This window comes from Aethalodelphis obliquidens, unplaced genomic scaffold (genome assembly GCF_003676395.1).
Source record: "Aethalodelphis obliquidens isolate GAN/ISIS:26980383/991018 unplaced genomic scaffold, ASM367639v1 scaffold79, whole genome shotgun sequence".
Classification (NCBI taxonomy): Eukaryota; Metazoa; Chordata; class Mammalia; order Artiodactyla; family Delphinidae; genus Aethalodelphis; species Aethalodelphis obliquidens.
This window is the reverse complement of record NW_020838023.1, coordinates 5,335,568-5,358,587: the sequence shown is the minus strand read 5'-3', so window position 1 is coordinate 5,358,587 and position 23,020 is coordinate 5,335,568. Positions and strand designations below refer to the sequence as shown.

Below are 23,020 nucleotides of genomic sequence, written 5' to 3'. Positions count from 1 at the left end.
CCTAGAAAATTCAGAATGTTTTAATACAATTATTAATAATAATACTTTTATAAAAATGAAAAACGTGAGGTACATGGTAAAGCAGATGGAGTGCCAGGATACTAGACATAAATAAAGGCCAACCTGGATATATGCTTCCCCTACTTGGCATTTAAGAGACCAATCTTCAGATCATCCTGGACCCAATTCTGGCTGTATCAATTAACAGCTGCATGACTATAAGCAGACATCTACCTTCAACCTTCTTGTTTGCAAACTGAGAGCTAAAATGCCTACCTCACTGGGTCATTGTAAGGAGAAAAATGTATGGAAAGTGTCCAGAGCAAGGACCAGGTACACAAAGCAACTGCTCGCTACTAGAGACAGAGATGTTGTTATTACCACCATGCTCTTCTTACCAATGACTTACTGCGTACAGAGGCCATGGGATGCTTGCTACTCAGGCTGATTTTTCCCTTGAAAAATGAAGCGGGATCAGAAAGAATCAGGGAGAACAGAAAAGGGAAGCAAGGAAGGTGGTCAAGTGGTATAACAGCCCTGCGGTATTGTTAAGATGGTTTAGATTTGTGCTGTTATCCCTTCAACACAAGAGAACTACTATTTATCAAGCCCTGGAGCAAATATTTACTCCTTTTCATAATGGGGCTCTATCATTCACACTGGTGCTTTCCTTATAACTGCCACACGGGGCACTATTATTATTACCTCCATTTTACAGATGAGGAAACTGAGGCTTCAAGAGGTTAGAGAACAAGAGCTAACACGGAATAGTTAGATATAAAACACATGCTCCTAAATCCATGCTTCTTATCTACATTACTTCTCAGAAGTTACAAGTGTCCCTAGTGGACCCACATCTGGAGTGTCCAAAACATACAGTTCTGTTCATCAACACTAAGTAGCATTTTATGAGAAGGTGAGGTTGTCCTTTCTTATTAAGAACCTCAAAAACTTAGAAATTCTTAAAAGATGGTTCATTTCTAAATTTACCTAAACAGTTTTCAGAGCCTATTTGTAATTTTTAGCTATTAGCGGTAGCAAGTTCTATAATGTCTTATCCAATAAGTATAAAACTAGCCTATGCTGCAGTAACAACCCCCAAATCTCAGTTGTTTAAGGTAGCGTAAGATTATTTCTTGGTCATGTGTTACCTGTCTATTGCAAATCCTCAAGGTAGGAACTCAGGAAATCAGATTGAAAAGATAGTCCCCATCACCAGCCAGAGGGAAGAGCGCTCTTGAGGCTCTCACACTGCATGATCTAACTCAGAAGTGATACACTCACATCCCCAGAAAATCCACTGGGTAGAACTAGCTGCATGGCCTCACCCAAGTATAAGGGAGCTAAGAAGTACAATTCTGCCCTGTGTATGGGAAAGTAAAAATGAAAATATTTGGCAAACAGCAACCATCATTGATATAAAGTTACTACAAATGTTGTAAATTTTTACTTTCTTTTAGTTTTTATAAAATGCTCTATTTGCCCTATTTCAAGTTTCCGGTGGTTCCCTCTACTCAGTATATTCTATTAGGTAAAGAAATACTTGTTCACATATTTTAACAGAATTTCCACCTTGTTTCCAATGGAAGAACATTAGATTGAAGAAGAGTCTGTCTTTTCTAAAAAGTTCTTTAAAAAAAAAAATGACATCAACTCCTAGCTAAGGGAGATTCCTTAAGGAAATGTGTCATTTTCTTGTCTAGAAGTCAATGAGCTCAAAGAAAAATAAAGGTAGGGCCGAAAGGATGTGGAATAAAAGACCCAGTTAATACCTAAAATATGCCAAATTGGAAAGTGTTACTGTTCCTTGTATCAACCATCACTGAAAATGGCTCAGCAGGAAAAAAGACTATCTCAAGCTGTCAGTCTTGCCATAGAAATAGATCATTGTAATACGGGTGGCAGAATTGCGGAGCTCAACATGGCCAGTGACATTCTATTGACTAGTTAAGAACCAAGAAAGGTAAGAACTGAGTGAATGAAAATTCAATCAAGTCCTAATCAAATTAACATTCAATAAACTGGGAAAATTCTTGTGTTGGGTTTTGGCTTTTTTTTTTGGTCCCTAAATATTAATCAGCTGTAAGCTACTTTCAGGTTATCTATTCAGCTTTTAAAAATGGATTGGTCTTGGGGGGCTTCCCTGGTGGCGCAGTGGTTGAGAATCTGCCTGCCAATGCAGGGGACACGAGACCTGGTCTGGGAAGATCCCACATGCCGCGGAGCAACTAGGCCCGTGTGCCACAACTACTGAGCCTGCACGACTGGAGCCTGTGCTCCGCAACAAGAGAGGCCGCGACAGTGAGAGGCCCGCGCACTGCGATGAAGAGTGGCCCCCACTCGCCGCAACTAGAGAAAGCCCACACGCAGAAACGAAGACCCAACACAGACAAAAAAAAAAAAAAAAAAATGGATTGGTCTTTTCATAGAAATCTGTATTCAAAAGTAAAGATGGAATTTAATGTCCTTTTCTTAGATGTACTTCATAGAAGTGAGAAGTCTTTCATGGCTGCATTCTTAGCACACAGTAAAGAATGAGAGTGGAGGAGACGTTTCAAGTGCATGGGGCTGGAGACATGCAATGTAGAGATGGGGAACAAACTCAGCTTTCAGGGTGATCAATGCCACCCACAGAAAATTCTTCATTGTGTCTTTATTAAACTCCTATTTGGCAATCAGGAAGAAGTAGGACAATTCAGTTCCAAAAATAATTATTGAGCGCCTGCTAATATGCCTAAAAGTGCTTTGCATACTTCAATGAACCATATGAGAGGAGGAGTATTTTTGTTTTTGTTATGGCACCATACTTGAAATTGCACAGACAACACAGGTCAACAAGATCAGGCAATGAAGAGAAAAGTAACAAAATAATCAACTGTTAGATTGAAGTATTGATCAAGGTTTATATTTTGCAGAGTAAGTATAAGTCCAAAGTAAGTATTGGTTAAAAATCAGTGGCTTGCGGAGCAACTACTGAAGCCCGCGTGCCTAGAGCCCGTGCTCTGCAACAAGAGAAGCCACCGCAATGAGAAGCCTGCTCACCGAAAGGAAGCATAGCCCCTGCTCACTGCAACTAGAGAAAGCCCGCACGCAACAAGGAAGACCCAACACAGCCAAAAATTAAAAAAAATTTTTTTAATAAATTAATAAAATTAAAAGATTAAAAGAAAATCAGTGGCTTAATTTGATGTCTATATCAAAGCACATGTAAAATATTACAATGAAAACATTTAAACCTAGTTTTATACCTATGTAATTCTAATTTCTAAAATACTTTATCACATCAGCTGATTAGTTAAGAAGGTTCTTTTTGTGATGTTAATTAAGTCAGCATTCATTTGCAGCAACATGGATGGGCCTAGAGATTATCATACTAAGTGAAGAAAGTCAGACAAAGACAAATATCATATGATATCACTTATATGTGGAATCTAAAATATGATACAACTGAATTTATTTACAAAATGGAAATAGACTCAGAAATAGAAAACAGACTTACGGTTACCAAAAGGGAAAGGGCGTGGGGGAGGGATAAATTAGGAGTTGGGATTAGCAGATACAAACTCCTATGTATAAAATAGATGAACAACAAGGTCCTACTGCATAGCACAGGGAACTATATTCAATATCTTGTAATAACCTATAATGGAAAAGACTATGAAAAAGAACATATATATACATACATAAATGAGTCACTTCGCTGTACACCTGAAATTAACAATGTTGTAAATCAACTGTACTTCAATAAAAAAAAATGGTCAGCATATTTAGACATTCAAGACACGAACATGATTGTGTGTTGCTTAGCAATTCACAATTATTAGAGGTTTTTAGAGACTTATAGCAATATCAGATGCTCTTGAATAAAATATTTTAATGAAAATTAAAAATTTTCACCTTAAAAATTTTAAATTCCCCCAATTATTATTATTGATATAACAATGGTACATCAAGTGTAAAAGAATCTTAATAAACTTACAGTGTTGGTTGAAAATATATATGATTTCACCTAGCTGATACAATTATATTAATATCTGACAAAATACATTTTAAGAAAAAAGTATTACTGGAGATAAAGACCATTAAACAATGATAAATTATTCAGTTTACCAGGATGTAATAATTCTAAACTTGTACACACCCAACAGCCTCAAATATATGCAAAAAAATCAATAGGACTATAAGAAGAAAGTGGCAATTTCACAAAGTCTGAAATTTTAATATTTTTTCTCAGTTGTCAGAACAAGCACATAAAAAAACATCAGTAAGGGTGCTGAAGACTGAATGAAACCTGATAGAACAGGTATAGAACACTGTATCCAACAACTGCAGAATATGTATTATTTCCAATTAAACATAAAAGATTGATGAAATTTTCCATGGCTAAGCCACAAAATTAGTTTCAACAGATTTCCAAGCATGGGCATCTGTGGCAAAGATTAGCTAGATGTTCGCTAAGTATGCTTCCTCTTCCTGGGTCCACAGCTAAACTGCGTTTTACAGTTTCCTTGTACCTAGATGGGAATATGGAATTAACTCTGGTCAAAGAAAAGTAGGTGAAAGTGATTATGCTGTTTTCAGCCCTGACCCCTGTACATATCCTATATGACCTCTACCCACTCTCTCTTTATTCATCAGCCAGCTCAGTGTAGCAGGGTGTCCAGTGAGGCCCTGGGTGGCAAAGCTACTAGATGTTGCCTGGATCCCTGAGTTGTTACTTGGAGGAGAGCCACTCAGGAGAGTCCACTGACCAGTAGCTTGATGTGAGAAACTTTGTGTGTGTGTGTCAAGCCATTGAGATTTTAAAGCTTCTCATCCTATCAAGTAGCTGACTAAAATAGTATTGTGTAAACTGCATTCTCTGACAAAATTGCAATTAGGTTAAAAATTTAGCATAAGTGGTAATAATGAGAAAAAAGCTATAAGCTCGGAAGTTTAAAAACACATTTTTAAAACAACACAGGTAACAAGAATAAATAATGATGAAAATTAGAATGTACTCAAAACTGCATAATAATTAAAATACTAATTATCAAGATGTGTGCTAGCAGCTTAAAACAGTATTTATAGGAAAAAATATCACCTTAAATATTAACATTAAAAACAAAGAGGGATCCAGAAATAAACCCATACAGCTATTGTCAATTAATCTAGGAGAAAGGACGCAGGAATATACAATGGAGAAAAGGCAGTCTCTTCAACAGGTGGTGCTGGGAAAGCCAACAGCTACATGTAAATCAATGAAATTAGAACACTCCCTCACACCATGTACAAAAACTCAAAAGGGTTTAAAGACCTAAATATAAAACATGACACGATAAAACTCCTAGAAGAGAACATAGGCAAGACATTCTCAGACATAAATCATATCAATATTTTCTTAGATCAGTCTCCCAAGGCAAAAGAAATAAAAGCAAAAATAAACAAATGGGACCTAATCAAACTTGAAAGCTTTTGCACAGCAAAGGAAACCATCAACAAAAATAAAAGACAACTTATGGAATTGGAGAAAATATTTGCAAATGACGTGACCAACACGGGATTAATATCCAAAATATACAAACAGTTCATACAACTCAATATAAAAAAAAAACCCAATCAAAAAATGGGCAGAAGACCTAAATAGACATTTCTCCAAAGAAGACATATAGGTGGGCAACAGGCACATGAAAAGATGCTCAACATCACTAATTATTAGAGAAATGCAAATGAAAACCACAGTGAGGTATTATCTCACACTGGTCAGAATGGCCAGCATCAAAAAGTCTACAAATAATACATGCTGGAAAGGGTGTGGAGAAAAAGGAACCCTCCTACACTGTTGGTGGAAATGTAAATTGGTGCAGCCACTATGGAAAACAGTATAGAGGTTACTTAAGAAACTAAAAATAGAGCTACCGTATGATCTGGCAATCCCACCCCTGGGCATATATCTGGAAAAGACAGAATCTAATTCAAAAGATACATGCACCCTAATGTTCATAGCAGCACTATTTATAATAGCTGGAAATGGAAACAACCCAAGTTCCCATCCACAGATGACTGGCTTAAGAACAGCCATAAAAAAGAATGAAATATTGCCATTTGCAGCAACATGGATGGACCTAGAGAACATTATACTAAGTGAAGTATTGAGAAAGAGAAATATTATGTATCACTTATATGTGGAATCTAAAAAGTAATTCAAATGAATCTATATACACAACAGAAATAGACTCACAGACACAGAAAACAAACTTACAGTTACCAAAAGAGAAAGGGAGGGGTGAGGATAAATTTGGAGTATGGGATTAACAGATACAAACTACTATACATAAAGGAGATAAGCAACAAGGATTTACTGTGTAGCACAGGGAACTATATTCGACATCTTGTAATAAACTATAATGGAAAATAACCTGAAAAATACATATATAACTGAATCACTTTGCTGTACACTTGAAACTAACACAATATTGTAAATCAACTCTAATCCAATAAAAATGTAAATATAAATCAAATCAATAAAATGCTCTGGAAGGAAAAATAATACTGAGGGCTCAGACATAACGAACTAGGTTTCTAACTTAAGGAATTAGAAAAGAAACAGCAGAATGAAGATTGGAGTGGTAATTAATGAAATAGAAAACACACACATGATAGAGAGGATCAATAAGCCAAAGGTTGATTTTTAAAATTGAAATATAATTCACATACCACAAAGTCCACCATTTTAAAGTGGACAATTCACCAAAGTTTTCTTTAGTGTAGTCACAAATGTGTGCAACCGTCATCACTAATTCCAGAACATTTTCATTACCCCAGAAAGAAACCCTGCAGCTACTGGCAGTGATGCCCCACGTTTCCCTCCCCTCAGCCCCTGGCAACCACTAACCTACTTTCTCTCACTAAGGGTTCGCCTATTCGGGACGTTACATATAAATGGAATCATACAATATGTGGCCTTTTGAGACTGGTTTTTTTCGCTTTGCATAATGTTTTCAAGCTTCATCTATGCTGTAGCAAGTATCAGTCCTTAATCTTTTTCATGTTCAAATAATATTCCATGTATGGCTATACTACCTTTTGTTTTTCATTCATCAGTTGATAGACATTTGGGTTATTTCAACCTTTTGGCTACTATGAATAGTGGTTTTATGAACATTCATAAATAAGTTTTTGTACGGACATATGCTTATATCTGTATATATCCAAGGGTGTATAAGGGTGTATATGTTTAAACTTACATATACCCAACTATCTTGGGTATGTACCTAGGAGTAGACTTGCTGGGTCTTATGTAATTCCATGTTTAACTTTTTGAGGAATTGCCAAACTGTTTTTCAAAGCAGCTCTACCATTTTACATTCCCACCAGCAATTCATGAGGGTCCCAATTTCTCTATAGTCTCACCAACACCTGTTACTTCCTGTCTTTTTTATCATAGCCAGAGTGAGTGTGAAGTGGTATCTCATTGTGGTTTTGCATTTCTCCAGTGAGTATTGTGTTGAACATCTTTTCATGTGCCTATTGGCCCATTGTATATCTTGTTATGAAAATACTCAAATCCTTTGCTCATTTTTAAATTTGGTTGTCTTTTTTTTTTTTTTTCTTTTGCGGTATGCGGGCCTCTCACTGCTGTGGCCTCTCCCGCTGCGGAGCACAGGCTCCGGACACGCAGGCTCAGCGGCCATGGCTCACGGGCCTAGCCGCTCCGCGGCATGTGGGATCCTCCCGGACCAGGGCACGAACCCATGTCCTCTGCATCGGCAGGCGGACTCTCAACCACTGCGCCACCAGGGAAGCCCCTGGTTGTCTTTTTTATTATTAAGTTGTAAGAGTTCTTTATAATATTCTGGATACAGACCTATAAGAGATATATGACTTAAAAAGTAATACCTACCATTCTATAGGTTTCCCCTTTGCATTACTGATGGTATCATTTGCAACATAAAAGTAGTTTTTAATTTTGATGAAGTTCAACTTAACATTTTTTTTTTTTTTGGATGTGCACACTATTTAATGTGAGTTGGTGTACCCAGCACCGCCTGCTAGGCCTCTGTCCCTCCTCACAAAGCTGTGATTCTTGGCCCCAACACCCTTAACCCAGATGTGGTATAAGGACACCGGCTGGAGACCACTTTATGCAGCTAGAGAAACCAGAAGACACTGCCCGCCCCTTCCCCAGGAAAGTACACTTTAAAACGTAAAGACACTGAAAAAAAAAAAAAAATCTGAAGAGGGAAACTATTACAAAAGGGGAAATGAGCACCCCTAAAACCAAAGTGTTGTATATGCTTAAAATAAAGCAGTAAGTAAAAATATTACATCAAAAATTCCCTTAAGCCAAAGGGTACAAATTTCAGGATGCTTCCACGTCATGGGCCATGGGGTCTCCCTGCTTGGCTCTAGTGCCTTGGGGCCTGTGTGGCAGAGAGTGGGTGCACCACTGGGCCCACCCATCGTGCCAATGGGCCTCTTCTGTCCACACTCCTCAAACACGCAGCCAAGGGGCAGCCTGCCTACTCTAGACTGGAGAGCGGGTGGGCAGTCCTTCAGTCCATCCTGGGGGTGCTCAGGGAGGGGGGGCACTGGCAGAGGCATTGCCTCTCCCCTACAATGTCCCCAGCTCTCTGCCCTGTGGTCTCCCCTAAAATTTAGAGCCCCCCATCTCCATCCAGTGCCAATGGCCAGTCCCGGGGGTGGGGTGAGGGGAGGCCTAGTCACGGTGCACCGGCTGCCCCTCCCCGCAGGCCTCGTTGGAGGAGGGGGTCACGGCGGCAGTTCCTTCCGGAACCCGTGGGCAGCATGGCTGCGGGTGCAGCTCAGTCTCACTGATGCACAGCCCCAGGAGGCCCTTGGTGGGCTGCTCGCTCATCCTGTCCTCGGGCACGCCGAGGCTCGGGAGACAGCCCGGGAGTTCCTTTCACGTCGGGTTGGGCCTCAGCGTGAGCTTGTCGCGGCCGTGCTGGCTCTGGCACCAGAGCAACCAGAGCAGACTGACGTTGGCGATGCCACGGGTCTACATCACCGCCTCCTGCGCCGTCAGGCCCTTCACCAGCAGGCTGACCGTGGAGAGCTGCAGCTCAAGAGGGCGTGGCCATGAGCCGCTGCCGCTGCAGGCCCAGCGTGAAGGTCACGTGCCCCAGCAAGCGCGGAGCGCGAGGAGGGCGAGGAGGGCGACTCACTGTAGATGCGGGGGAGCACGCCCGGCTTGCGCGCTAGCTGGGTGCTGGATGCCCTTCCCCAGCGTGCTGCAGGAGCGGAAGGGCAGCCCCGTGGCCCCGAAGTCGAAAGGCCTCCCAGCCCTGGCGCCAGGCCGGCGGCCGCCAGGTAAGCCGCGTCATGCAGCCATTCCTCAGGGCCTGGCAGCAGGAGTTGAGAGCGTCGCTGGTCAGCTCACCCAGCGGCTCCAGTTCCCCGCAATTCAGGGACAGGGTCGGGCCCCTCCGGTCACACACCTACGGGATCCGGGTAATCCTGAGCTCCTTAGGGTTCTGCCTGAAGCGCTGCAAGATGGCCAGGAGCTCGGTGTATGTGTGGTAGCGGTCCCTTGCTCCATCTGGGTGGGCGCCAGCGCTCTCGCAGTCAAGGCCGCAGCCACGGGCAGGGAACATCAGGGAAGCCGGGAGGCGCCCTGCCACAGGAGCAAGAGGGATGGCGGGCCCTTTGCCTCCTGAGGAACCACCAGTATGGGTGGTGGGCACCGCCTCAGCTGGAAGATATACCCAACCCTCGCTCTCTCCACAGTCCAACCTCTTTAATTTTTATTTTGTTGCCTGTGCTTTTGGTGTCATATCTAAGAACCGTTGCCTAATCCAAATCTCAAAGATTTATACCTGTTTTTATACTACGAGTTTTAGAATTTTAGCCTTTATATTTAGGTATTTCATTTTTTTAGTTAATTTTTGTATATGGTATGACATAGTGGTCCAAGTTCATTCTTTTCATCCAGTTGCCTTAGCACCATTTATTGCAGAGACTGTTTTCCCCCACTGAATTTTGGGGGGAATTTTGATAGAGAGTCCATTGAACTGGTGGATAATTTGGGAAGAATTGCTGTCTTAAAATATTAAGTCTTTCATGAACACAGGTGTCTTCCTCTGTATTTAGGTATTCTTTAAATTCTTTTGATGAAGTTTTGTAGTTTTTAGTATACACATCTTGTACTTATTTGTTAATTTTATTTCTAAGAATGTTATTTTCATGCTACTGTAAATGAAATTGCATTCTTAATTTCACTTTTGGCTTGTTTATTGCTAGTGTGAAGAATGCAGTTGATTTTTGTATGTTGATCTTGTATCCCGCAATCTCACTGAACTAGTTTCATTAACTCTAATAGCTTTTTTTAGTGAATTAGGATTTTCTGCAAGCAAGATGATGCCATCCTTAAAAACTTGTCTTGCCTAACTTTCCTGGCTACAACCTTTAGTATTATGTTGAATAGGCATCTTTGTCTTGTTCCTGATCTTAGAGTGAAAGTAATCACTGTTTCACTGTTAAATATAATGTTAGCTGTGGGTTTTTCATGGATGCCCTTTATCATGTTGAGGAAGTTGCCCTCTGTTACTGTTGGGTGTCTTTATCCTAGATGGTAATAATATTGGATTTTGTCAAATGCTTTCTCTACATGTATGGAGATGATTTTTTTTTTTTGTCTTTTATTCTATTAATTTGGTGTATTCCTTTGATTGATTTTTATTTGTTGAACCAACTATGCATTCCTGGGATAAATCCTTTTTAATGTTGCTGGATTCAGTTTGCCACTATTTTGTTGATACTTTTTGCATCTATATTCATAAGGTATGTTGATTTATAGTTTTCTTTTTTAGTGATTTCTTTGTCTGGTTTTGGCATCAGGATAATACTGGCCTCAGGTAATGACTCGAGAAGTGTTCCTTTCCTCCTATTTTTTGGAAAAATTTGTGAGGGATTGTTAATAATGCTGCTGTAAACATTTGGTAGTATTCACCAGCAAAATCATCTTGGCCCCGGGCTTTTTCTTTTTCGGAATTTTTTGATTACTAATTCAATCCTTTTACTTCTTTTAGCTCTATTAGACTTTTTCTTTTGAGTCAATTTTGATAGTTTGTGTCTTTCTAGGCCTTTATTTTATCTAGGTTATCTAATTTGTTGGCACACAATTATTCACAGAATTTCCTTATAATTTTAATTTTGTAAGATTGGTAGTGATGTCCTTTCTTTCTTGATTTTAGTACTTTTAGTGTTACTTTTTTCTTTAGTCAGTCTAGCTAAAATTTTGTCAGTTTTGTGGATCTTTTCAAAGGTCCAACTTTTGTTTTATTGATTTTTCTCTATTCTTTTCAATTTTTGGTTTCATTTATTTCCACTCTATTCTTTATTATTATTATCATCATTATTATTATTATTTTCCTTTTACTAACTTTGGGTTAGTTGGCTTTACTGTTTTATATTTTTAAGGTGGAAGGTTAGGTTATTAATTTGAGGTCTTTCTTTTTAAATATAGGTATTTATAGTTGTAAATTTCACTTTAATCACTGCTTTATCTGCATCCCATAAATTTTAGTATGTTTTGTTCTCACTTTTACTAATCTCTTTCTAAGCTCCCTTGTGATTTGTTTTTATTTGATCCATCGGTTATTTAGTTTTGTACTGTATAATTTCCACATATATGTGAATTTCCCAAAATTGCTTGTTATTTATTTTTACTTTTATTCCATTGTGGTCTAAGAACATATCTTATGATTTTAGTACTTTTAAATTTACTGAGACTTGTTTTATGGCCTAACATATGGTCTGTCCTGGAGAATGTTCCATGTGCAGTTGATAAGAACGTATTTTGCTGTTGTTGCATTGAGTGTTCTATAGATGTCTGTAAGACCACCCAGAATGGTGGTCACTTCTAGAGGGGAGGAAGGAAAATATGACTGGGGTGGGTTCACAGGGAACTGAGGGGGTTGTAATGCTGAATATCTCAAGTCTTTGGTGAGTACATGAGCATTTTATTACTTTTCTGTAAGATGTACGTATATGTTTTTATTCATGCTTCAATATACAGATTATACTGTAAAATATATCCAGCTAGCCATGAGACTATATCGTGTCAGTCCCATGTTCTGCTTACAGAGAATACGGCTTAAGGATCAGGATAGGCTTCAGTCGTTCTGGATTTTCAAGGGTGTCAGGAAGAAAAATAAATGTTTGCAATGAGCACAAAAGTGGCTTTTGCACCTGCTTTCTCACAGCTAAATGAGATGGTGTTTTAAAAAGTTAGCTTTATGGGCTTCCCTGGTGGTGCAGTGGTTGAGAGTCCACCTGCCGATGCAGGGGACACGGGTTCGTGCCCCGGTCCAGGAAGATCCTACATGCCGCAGAGCGGCTGGGCCCGTGAGCCATGGCCGCTGAGCCTGCGCGTCCGGAGCCTGTGCTCCGCAACGGGAGAGGCCGCAGCAGTGAGAGGCCCGCGTACCACAAAAAAAAAAAGTTAGCTTTAAGAAAACAAGGGCATGTTAAAGGAGATACTCAGTGAATTCTTGCAGTAGGATTAGAATCTGAGCAGACCTTACTGTCCCGAGGAGGATTTGGTGTCAGGTAGCATATATAAGGCTGTGTCACTCTACAAGTCCCTCTGCAGGTGCAGAATAATAACCAATGTTTGGTGTTAGAATTTTGTATTTAGATTAGTGACCCCACTTCCCAAGTGTCTCCACACAAGAGGCATGGACACATTACAGGTTTAGAGAATGATTTCAGAAGCAACTGAAACATTATAGACAGAGGCAAGACCTGTTTGCAGTGTGGCCAAGAGAGTATGGACTTTTACATCCTGGGCCAAACAAGACCTTGATCCTGAGAAAATTGTAATCATAAGGAAAGATGATTTCCTGAAGTGACTTTTGCAGGGTGAAAAGAATTGAAATAACATAGGACATTAAATGAGAATTTCTGAATAAAGATCTAAATGGGCCAGAGATGCCTTTGCCTGTTGTTTCGAGGAGCGGTCTCCGCTCACAGTTCTTTTCGCTGCCATGATCAAAGCATGATTTACAGCTTAAGAAATGTTAATGAGTTACTGGACATGCAGATGTGAAAATAAAGGCTACAGTTGGGCGTCAGCCCAGAGCTGGAAATTTTGCTTACAAATTACACAGACAGACAAAAATTCTCTGTGAAAAAATTGTGAATAAGGAAAAGAGAGTAACTAATATGGAGGTTGGTTTCTAATTATGGTGCCACGAATTAAACAAGAAATCTTTATTTACAGCAATGTCTAGGGCAAGTCAGTCAACTCTATTGGAGGGAAAGTTTGGCAAAATTAATCCTAAATGACAGAAATTTTAAGTATTATATTGTATTAACATTTACATATGGATTTGCACAGACAGATCACGGGAAAACGTTTTATGTCCTCAGCACTATAGTAAGTAGTGTGACAAACCAGATGAACGATGCAATATGTTTCCTGCCCTTATGGACTTTATGTAATCTAGTTAAAGAGACACCATCAGGGTGAAATAATGAGATAAAAATATGAGGCAGAATCAAGAGTACTTGGTCTTGTGGACAGTTCTCAGCAACCTCACTCTCTGGGTCCTGGGAAAGAAGCAGGCAGTTGGAGCATCTACTTCTTGACCACCCAGGGCTCCTCATTCATTCTGACTGATTCCTCATTGTGCCCCCTTTAGCTTATATGCAGAAATTGCAGTGACTCCTAGCAGGGCTTTGTTATCGAGCTTTCTACAAATTAAAAACAGGAATTTAAAGGAATGAAAATTGCTTGGAGCAAGAACATTGAAAATGATAAAAGGGCAACTAATAGTGAGAAGGGAAATATAAAGCCTTTCATACACATGACTTTGAAAGCAGAACCAGCTGAGAACGTTTAACAAAGGAGCAAAAGCAAGCCTTGCCCTCCCAGGCCTCCATCTGACTGTGATGTTGTGCAGTGCGATGGCTGATAGCCATGTGCTGACTTCATCATTAACAATATGTATGTATTTGGTTGAGCCAGAAATTGTGTAATACATTTGGGAAATCTTTGCATCAAAAATTAGTTCAGACACAACCTTTTGGTGTACAAAGGGAATAAGCCTCAGTTCTCAGGACAAATCACAGTGGACTACCTCATTACCCAGCCATCCTGGATAAATGAGGCAGTACTCTGTATTACAGAGTCTGCCATTGTATGGTGGAGAACATATTTTCTATATTATTATAAAATAAAATTATAATATTATTTTTGCAATATCACCACTTTTATAGTGGTGCCTAAGGCAGCACGTTAGCCAAATTTCAGACACTGTAACGGAAGGATCTTCTGGATCAAATGGCTTATTAAATAGATAAACTCAAATGAAAAGAAGAATATATTTCGAGTAGGTCATCTGTTTTGATATTTGCACGTGTAGCTTTTCGGTGTTCTGGGGTGGTGTGCAGCACAGTAAAAGGCAATGGTAATGAATATCACTATGCACACATGTTTGTATTATAAAAGGAAAACTGTGCACCTCGATTTGTGATCAGAACAGAATCTGAGGGATGTGTATCATGATGGCAACACTGATTTTGGAAAAACAAAAAAAGATGGAAGGAGCAGTAACCCAGGCTTAAGCAACAGCAGACTTTTCTTTTTTTGATTCTTCATTTATTTTATGGGATTTCAACAGTGAAAGAGACCCGAGGAGCCATAAAATCAGTCCCTCAAATTGAAGTTGAAAAAAGTGAATCATCCCTTGCACCCACCGATTGGTAGTAATTAACTTGAGGGCATCTCAGTTACTCTATTAAGCAGTTTTAGGGAATCAAATTTATTTTAGTTTACTTATTAGATTCCTCCTAAGCACTCAAGGTGCTTTTGAAGGATATGATGCAAATTGTTAGCATCATTTAACATTTATTGAATTATAGCATCACATGCCTTAGAGCAGACACTAGACTTAATGAGAAGAGCAAGACATTCCCACTTTATAGAGAGACAGGCGGGTAGGAGAAAGACTTGCTCAAAGTCAGACAGAAAATACTGAAAGGAGATTAGGTAGGACCCAGTTAGGTAATCCTTGGTAGATTGCCGTTTTCACTTGTACATAAGCTGAATTTGCTGGGGAAATATATATCAGGAAGAAATAAAATGTATTGAGAAAAAAGAAGAGTTAATTTTTGAACTCTGGAATGGTAGTTGAGATGCTTAAGCATAAACACTTGGAGGGGTGGTGGTTAAACTCCTGTATTTACTTAGCTTCGATTCTGTTTGCGTTTCTCAATCCGTCTCTGCCAGTTGGTGTCTGTCACTAGCCAACTAGAGAAGGGAGAGACAGGAAAGGGAACTAGTAAGCCCAGATTATCTTTTATAAGTGTATAAATTAATGGATATGGTAGATTTTTTCAATGTGGAAACTCAAAGTTCCGTGCCTAGTTCTATATTTTGGTTGTGTCAGTAAACCCAGAGCCAATGGGTTTATTTACAATCTTCTTTTCTAATTGGAATGAATAAAAGGGAATCCTAGATCACAGAGGATTTCAGTCTCCCAGTTGGGATGCCCCACACCCCTAACATACATAGACAGAGATGACTCTGAGCTCTTTCTATGCTGTGTCCATGGTCATGGCTGCCCACTGCTCTGTTCCAGCCCAAACTCTGCTGTGATTTCAGACCTATGTCTCTGGCTGAAGCAGGCTGCTTAGAGTTCTGGGTTGAGGTTTGTGTTTGTGGAGGGGCATACTTTCTTTCTTCAGACTTGGCCCTGCCAGTAAGTCTATAAATAGGATTCTAATCCTCTGCACTTCTTCCTGTGAAATTCCAACTTTGGCTGGAATTTTGATTTTAGAATTTTCTGTCCATGGAATTAAGTCTTTTTGGCCTCCTGTTCTCTACCCCCAACATCTTGTTTTATCCTTTTATTTCCAATAAAGGCATTTCTGCTGAAGGAGAAAGAAAGTGGGAATAAGGAATGATGACTACTGGAGGTCGATTAATGTATCAAAACCCAAAATGATTATTTTTGATTCATGACTTCTGAAAATATATGTGATAGTTCTTCAACATTAGGAGAAAGATGAACAAAGAGAAAGAGAAAATCTTTGTTGTTTTATTGATCTTCCTTAATTATATTCTTTTATCTCAGGAATAAGCTTGCGCAGAAGCTTCTGCTTGTACCTGCTGGATAGGTGGATGCTTCTGAATCTACGTCATTCCTATTGCTCTTGCCATCCCCCAGCCCTTGTTAAAGGCAGCCTCTTCTAATACAAACAAAATCATACAAAAAAAAAAATCTAAATTTCTCTTGGTTTCTAAATGGATAAGAATTTGTTTCTGAACTGAAAGGAGCTTTTTTTCCCTGACAAAAATCTGAATCATTTCAGGATAAAACATATGACAGGTCGGGCTTCCCTGGTGGCACAGTGGTTGAGAGTCCGCCTGCCGATGCAGGGGACGTGGGTTCGTGCCCCGGTCCGGGAAGATCCCACATGCCGCAGAGCGGCTGGGTCCGTGAACCATGGCTGCTGAGCCTGTGCGTCCAGAGCCTGTGCTCCGCAACGGGAGGGGCTGCAACAGTGAGAGGCCCGCGTACCGCAAAAAAATAAAAAATAAAAAAATAAAGCTCTTGAGAATCAAAAAAAAAAAAAAAATATGACAGGTCAATATTGCTTTCCTGGTGATAGCCCAGAGTGGGGTGGCCCAGCAAAAACATCCAGAGACAAACAAATTAAAGACAAGAGTAAAAACAGTTACTGTGCTCAAGCACAGGAGGGATGAGAAACATACCGGTAGTGATTCTTTATATTCCAAGTATGATTCATATCATAACAGATTGACATGTATTTGCCTTGGAGACATGATTGAAGGAGAAAATCTGAATGTTTGGTGAATCAGGGAGACTTCATGGAAGAGACAGCTTTAGAGAAGTGTGTAAAAAGTGTCTGGGAAGGAAATAGAGGTTGGTAGTTCCAAATACAGAGGTGGTCAAGGTGAGTGTGTCTGGGAAGAACAAGTTGTCGGACTGTGGGATACATGAGAGAGTGAGAGATGAGGCCAGGAACAGAGAGCCGTATTGTGGATGTCTGAAATGTTTATACTCGAATTGGTAGGCAGTGGTTTTTAAGCATGCATGTTAATAGGTTTGACGTTTAAGAAAATTAAATGGTGGACCAGAAAGACTGGAAGGGAAGTAGAATTAGCAATCAGGAGCATTTTGTAGTAGTGAAAGTGAGAAATCTTGAGAATCTAAGCTAAAGGAAATGCTCAGATTTCATTGGCTGTGTCTTCATGAAGCTAACATATCAAGTGATTGAATAAGCCATAGATCCCTTAGTAAATTTAATAAAAATCTCTGGAAATCCTCCAGAAAAATACCATATTTGCACATACTCATAAAAATGTTGCTTATAATTCCAGGGAATTGCTTATAATTTCCTGGGAACCAGAGAGCATTTAGGAACCTATGGGCTACAAGTTAAGCATCTTTGAGTCTGACTGATGTGATTGCATTTACAAAATGAACCAATCAGTTATCTAACAAATATTGTTTACCATTTTGACATAATATAGATTGGCATTTCACACTTTTTTTTATAACTTAGTACAGAGGTTGTGGTAAAACAATTTTGGCAATTACTACATACTCTTACCATCCTCTGGAAGATGATGAATATTACCTATCGTCACGTTAAATGTTCTACAGTAAAGAACACCGGCTTAACTCTGTTTACTCCAGTGCTTCCAGCCATTAATCCAGTGGTTGTCAGAACCTGTCTCTGCAGTCTTCACCTGGAGACCCCTGCTAAATTGTTTCACAATCTTCAGATATAAATGGAACTTAGGCTCCAAGGACATCTGCCTTCACCTCTCCCAGCCCTCCTTCCTGTGGACCAGGAGGTAGATGTTCTGATCTTTACTAACCAGTAGTGTGATCTTGGAAAAATTATGGCCTCAGCATTCATTTCTGGAAAAGAAGGGTGTGAATATCTATGCCCTTTATTGGTGGTTCTCAAACTCTAGCGTTCATCAGAATCATCATGAAGCCTTCTTAAAGCCCCACACCAGAGTTTCTGAGTGTGAAGGCTGGGCTGGGGCCTGAGAGTTTGCATTACTGTGGAGTTAGTTCCCAGGTGATGCTGATGCTGATAGTCAGCAGACCAAACTTTGAGAACTGCTGCTCTAGCATTTTTAAGATCCTGTAAACACTTAAGACTCTTCCCCATTTAGGTCATTTCCTGTGCCGAGCTGGCGACTCACTGCCTACCTGCTCCTGTTTGGGGTCTGCAGGGCCACAAATTCTCCATGCATTATTTTGTGTGATGGTTGCTGTTGGTGTATTCTGAGCAAGACTGTATCATCATCGCTGTTGCTCTCACCATTCCCCAGCCCTTGTCAAAGGCAGCTTGTCTAGTACAAACAAAGTCGTACAGAACGTATAAATGCTTTTTAAAATTTCAAATGTGTATAGAGGGCACTAATGAAATGTGTCACTATGTTGCTGACATGGCTTAAAGCAAACTTTTTTGGATACTACATATTTGATGAATCAAGCCAACATGCAGTTAGACTTGGTTGTACAAAGGACTTATTTACATGGCGTTTCTTTTAGGGGAACACTGCTCTGTTTACTGTGTATGTTGGTGTAGGTGCTGCTTAAACATGGAAAGGATTCCCTCTATTCACAATGCATGGGAGCAACTTTTGCAGAGCTAGTGCTGGGACAAAATGATGACATTGATAAAATTAGACTGTGGGATCCCTTCACTCTGTGTTCAGTCATTTAATAAATATTTACCAATCATTGGCATATAAGGCATTAAGCTAGATGCTTTGGGGGATACAAAAATAAATCAGATCAAATCCTTGCCCGCAATGGAATTTATAACCTAGTGTAAGACGTAAGATGTGTACATTCATGAAGACAGTGAGCAGGGCTGCTGCTTTATTGGCTGGGCTCAAATGACAGCAAATCTATCACTAGTTATGTGACCTTGGACAGTTTGTGTAACCATTTGAGCCTCAACTTCGTAATGTAGGTAAAGTAATGCTGCATAGGATCACTTATGGCTTCATTGTAAAAACCCATATAAAATGCTTTCTACCATGTTCAGAATATATTATGTATTCAATAAACGTAGCAGTTTTAAAAACTATCATCATAAAAGTAGAGTGATACATATAATAGATAATTTTGAATGCTTACTATGTGTTGGATATTGAACTAAGAGTTTTTCATGTATTACTTCGTTAGCCCTACACCAACCCTTAATACACTGATAGTATAGTTTTCTTCATTTTGTAGATGAGAAGCAGAACTCAGGAACCTTAAGTCATTTCCCTAAGTACTATAGCTTGTAAATGCCTGAGCTTCTATTTAAACAACAGCATTCTGGTTCCAGGGCTTGCACCCTTACCCACTATGTGTACTGCTACTTAACAAATGCTCCGAGAGGGATAAACAAGATACTTGAGGAAGTCAGAGGTAGGAGCGAAAACTTCTGTCTAGGAGGAAGTGCTACTATGATAAAGGCTTAAAATTTGAGCTAGGGCTTGAAAGATAGGGGGATTTTGGCTTTGCACATTCTCACCTGCCCTGTTCTTATTCAGCATATTTATTTATTGCATAAATATTTACCCAACACTTCTTTTGCACCAGGCACTGTGGTGGGTGCTAGAGATGCAGCAGGAAGTAAGAAGGGCACAGCATCACTGGTTCAGTATCCATGCCTTCATCCAACTTGTGATCCGGAGCTGGAGGTGGCAACCCAACAGGCACTTAATGAGTAATTATGAGGGAGAAGTTTAGACTGCTGTTTAATTCAGAAACTATGAGCTGAGGGCTTACTCCATCCTGGGCTGTGCTGCATGCCACGGGGGACACAAAAATGAAGATGTGGTTCTGTTCTGCTCAGTAGTTAGACTCCCTGGGAAAAACTTTGTTTTCTTCTTCATGTTTCTTGCTGCTGTATATATTCTGTCCTGCAGTGGACATCTCTGATCTGAAATCCATTCATTCATAGTTATTTGTGATCTCTTAATTTTTTAAAAAAATTAATTAATTAATTTATGGCTGTGTTGGGTCTTCATTGCTGCAAGCAGGCTTTCTCTAGTTGTGGCGAGCGGGGGCTGCTCTTCATTGTGGTGCACGGGCTTCTCATTGCGGTGGCTTCTCTTGTTGCAGAGGCATCTCTCGTTGCAGAGCATGGGCTCTAGGCACGCGGGCTTCAGTACTTGTGGCACGTGAGCTCAGTAGTTGTGGCTCGCGGGCTCTAGAGCGCAGGCTCAGTAACTGTGGTGCATGGGCTGAGTTGCTCTGCGGCATGTGGGATCTTCCCGGACCAGGGATTGAACCCGTGTCCCCTGCATTGGCAGGCAGATTCTTAACCACTGCGCCACCAGCGAAGCCCGATCTCTTAATTTAAAAAAAAAATTTATTTTAATTTAATTTTATAGTGGAGTCTAGAGGATTTACAATGTTGTGTTAGTTTCAGGTGCACAGCAAAGGGATTCAGTTATACATAAATCCTTTCTTTTTCAGATTCTTTTCCCATATAGGTTATTATAGATTATTGAGTAGCGTTACCTGTGATATACAGTAGGTCCTTGTTGATTATTTTATATATAGTAGTATGTGTATGTTAATCCCAAACTCCTAATTTATGTGATCTCTTAATTTTTAAATAAACTAATGTGATTGGATAACATTTTTAAACTATTGACCCATTTCTGCCCCTCCCTCGCTTTTATTTTTTATCCCTCTCTTCTGCCACATACCTCCGTTCATGCAGCTAAATTTTGGTCCACACATTGCCTAAGGAGAAGGATATTACAGGGCAGAAAATTGAGGGAAGGGTCAGTCTTTCTGGCTCTAGTTTCTAAAAGCCTGTGCCCTGAAAGGAAGGAATAGGACTCCTGACATAACCCACTCCAGTCGGAAGAGGCTTCCTGGGCAGGGAATGCCTTTAGCAATGTTGGGAAATGACTGTGATTAAATTTCTGCCACCTCAGCTGTGAATGAGGAATTGAAAAAAAATTCAGTTAAATTATAGAAAAATAATTGGAATCCACTGCACTGATTCATGCTAAGATTTATAATCCTTTCCAGATAATTTTGGATTTCAGTGGGGACTTTTAATATCATATTCACTCATTCAACAAATATTTACCGAGCATCTCTCTACCATGTGCCAGGGAAGTCAGAGGCTAGTATTAGAGTGTGGAGTAAGAACAGACACAGGTCTTGCTGAATATTACCTTCAGGCAGAAAGTCATTAATCAACTAATTACACAGACAGATGCAAAATTACAAGTGTGGAAATTGCCACTGAGGAAAAAGATATAGGGAGTATTCACAAGGGGGTCTGACCTCTTCTGGGGGCATCTGAGAAGTCTCTCTGGGAAGTGACATTTTAATTGAGATCTGAAAATGAACAGGAGCTAATTAGGTAAAGAGGAGAGGAGAGAGTCAGTGTTCCTGGCAGACAGGATTTCATCCCCTTCAGATGGTGGCAGAGCCACTAGAAAAAAATCTTTATTGAAGGGAAGGGAGAGACTGTTGATCGCAAAATGAAGACAGCTACTGACATGAAGTGCTTTCCTGAGTGTGAAGGCATATTCTGTGCGTGGGGGCTGCTTGTGTGTGTCTCCTGTTATGTTTGTGCATGCCTCCCTGAAGCCTCAAAGCTCAGTGTCGAAGGCTAAACTCTTCATCTTTCCCCAAGTCTGCCCCTGCTCCTGAGCGTCCCATCTTGACAAATGATGGCTCTGTCTTTGCATTTTGTATAAGCCAGAACCCTCAACATCATCCTTTCCTCATCTTTCTTCTTCATCCCATGTCCGATCAATCTCCAGGTTCCGTCAATTCTGTCTCATTAGTTTCTCTCCCAACTAATTCACCTCACTCCACTCCCCCTGCCTTGGTGGGGGTCAACACCCTTCCCGCCAGGCTCTGTGCATACTGAGCTGCTTTACGTTCTTTGAGGAAGCTGCACCTTTCCCCGTCTCCAGGTTTTTATGCATATCTTTCCTCTGTCCAGAATCCTCCTTCCCCCCTCCTCCCTGTCTTCAACTAAGGAGCTCCGGGTATGCTTGTCCTTTGACAAACCCTCCCCGGCCATCAGCCACAACCGCTATGGAGATGAGGTTGGCTTTTCCTCCTTCTTGTTAGGGATAACAAGTACTAAGTACCTCATACTTATCCCTATCAACTACCTCTTTATTCATCTGTCTAGACCTGGCTATCCAACATGGTGGTCTCTAAGTACCCATGATATGAGACACTTGAAATGTAGCTAGGATGAATTGAGACACCATGAGTGTAAAATACCATATTTTAAAGACATAGTACAAAAAATGCAAAATATTTAATTACTAATTTTTAACGCTGGTTGCATGCTGAAATGATAATATTTTGGATATATCAAGTCAGATAAATACATTAGTAAAGTGAAATTCACCTGATGCTTTTTACTTTTTAAAACGTGCTTAGTAGAAAATTTAAAAGTATATATATATGACTCACATTTGTGCCTTGCATCTTTTTCCTATTGGATGGTACTGGTCTAGACGCTATAAACAGCTAGAGCAGGGGTCAGCAGACTATGGCCCATGGGCCAAATCTGGTCTGCCACCTGTTTTTGTCAATAAAGTTTTATTGGAACACAGCCAGATTCATTCACTGAGATATTTTCAATGGCTCTTTCCCACTACAGCAGCAAAGTTGAGCAGTTATGATAGGAACTATATGGCCCACAAGCCTAACACATTTACTCTTGGCCCTTTTCAGGAAAAGTTTGCTGACCTCTGTTCTAGAAGGCTGATACTGTGTTTTATTCATCATTGTATCTCAAATCATTGCTCAATACCTGGCACTCAGTAAATGTCTGCTGAGTAAATAAATGTCTAACCAGTAGATATTTCTTGAATGAATACAAGTTTGAGAATTATATTGGCAGGATCATCACTAGCATCATTTTATAACCCACAGCTGTGGTGACCATATGACTACAACTAAAAATTGAAATATGACCTGATAAGTAGTTACGTAACTGGACAGAAGTCATATACAATATTTAAAATTGGAAC

General features: G+C 40.0%; 1 pseudogene; it reads right to left on the bottom strand.

Moving 5' to 3' along the window:
- Nucleotides 1–8,698: 8,698 nt before the first annotated feature.
- On the bottom strand, nucleotides 8,699–9,596 carry LOC113612594 (uncharacterized; annotated as a pseudogene).
- Between the last annotated feature and the right edge of the window lie 13,424 nt (nucleotides 9,597–23,020).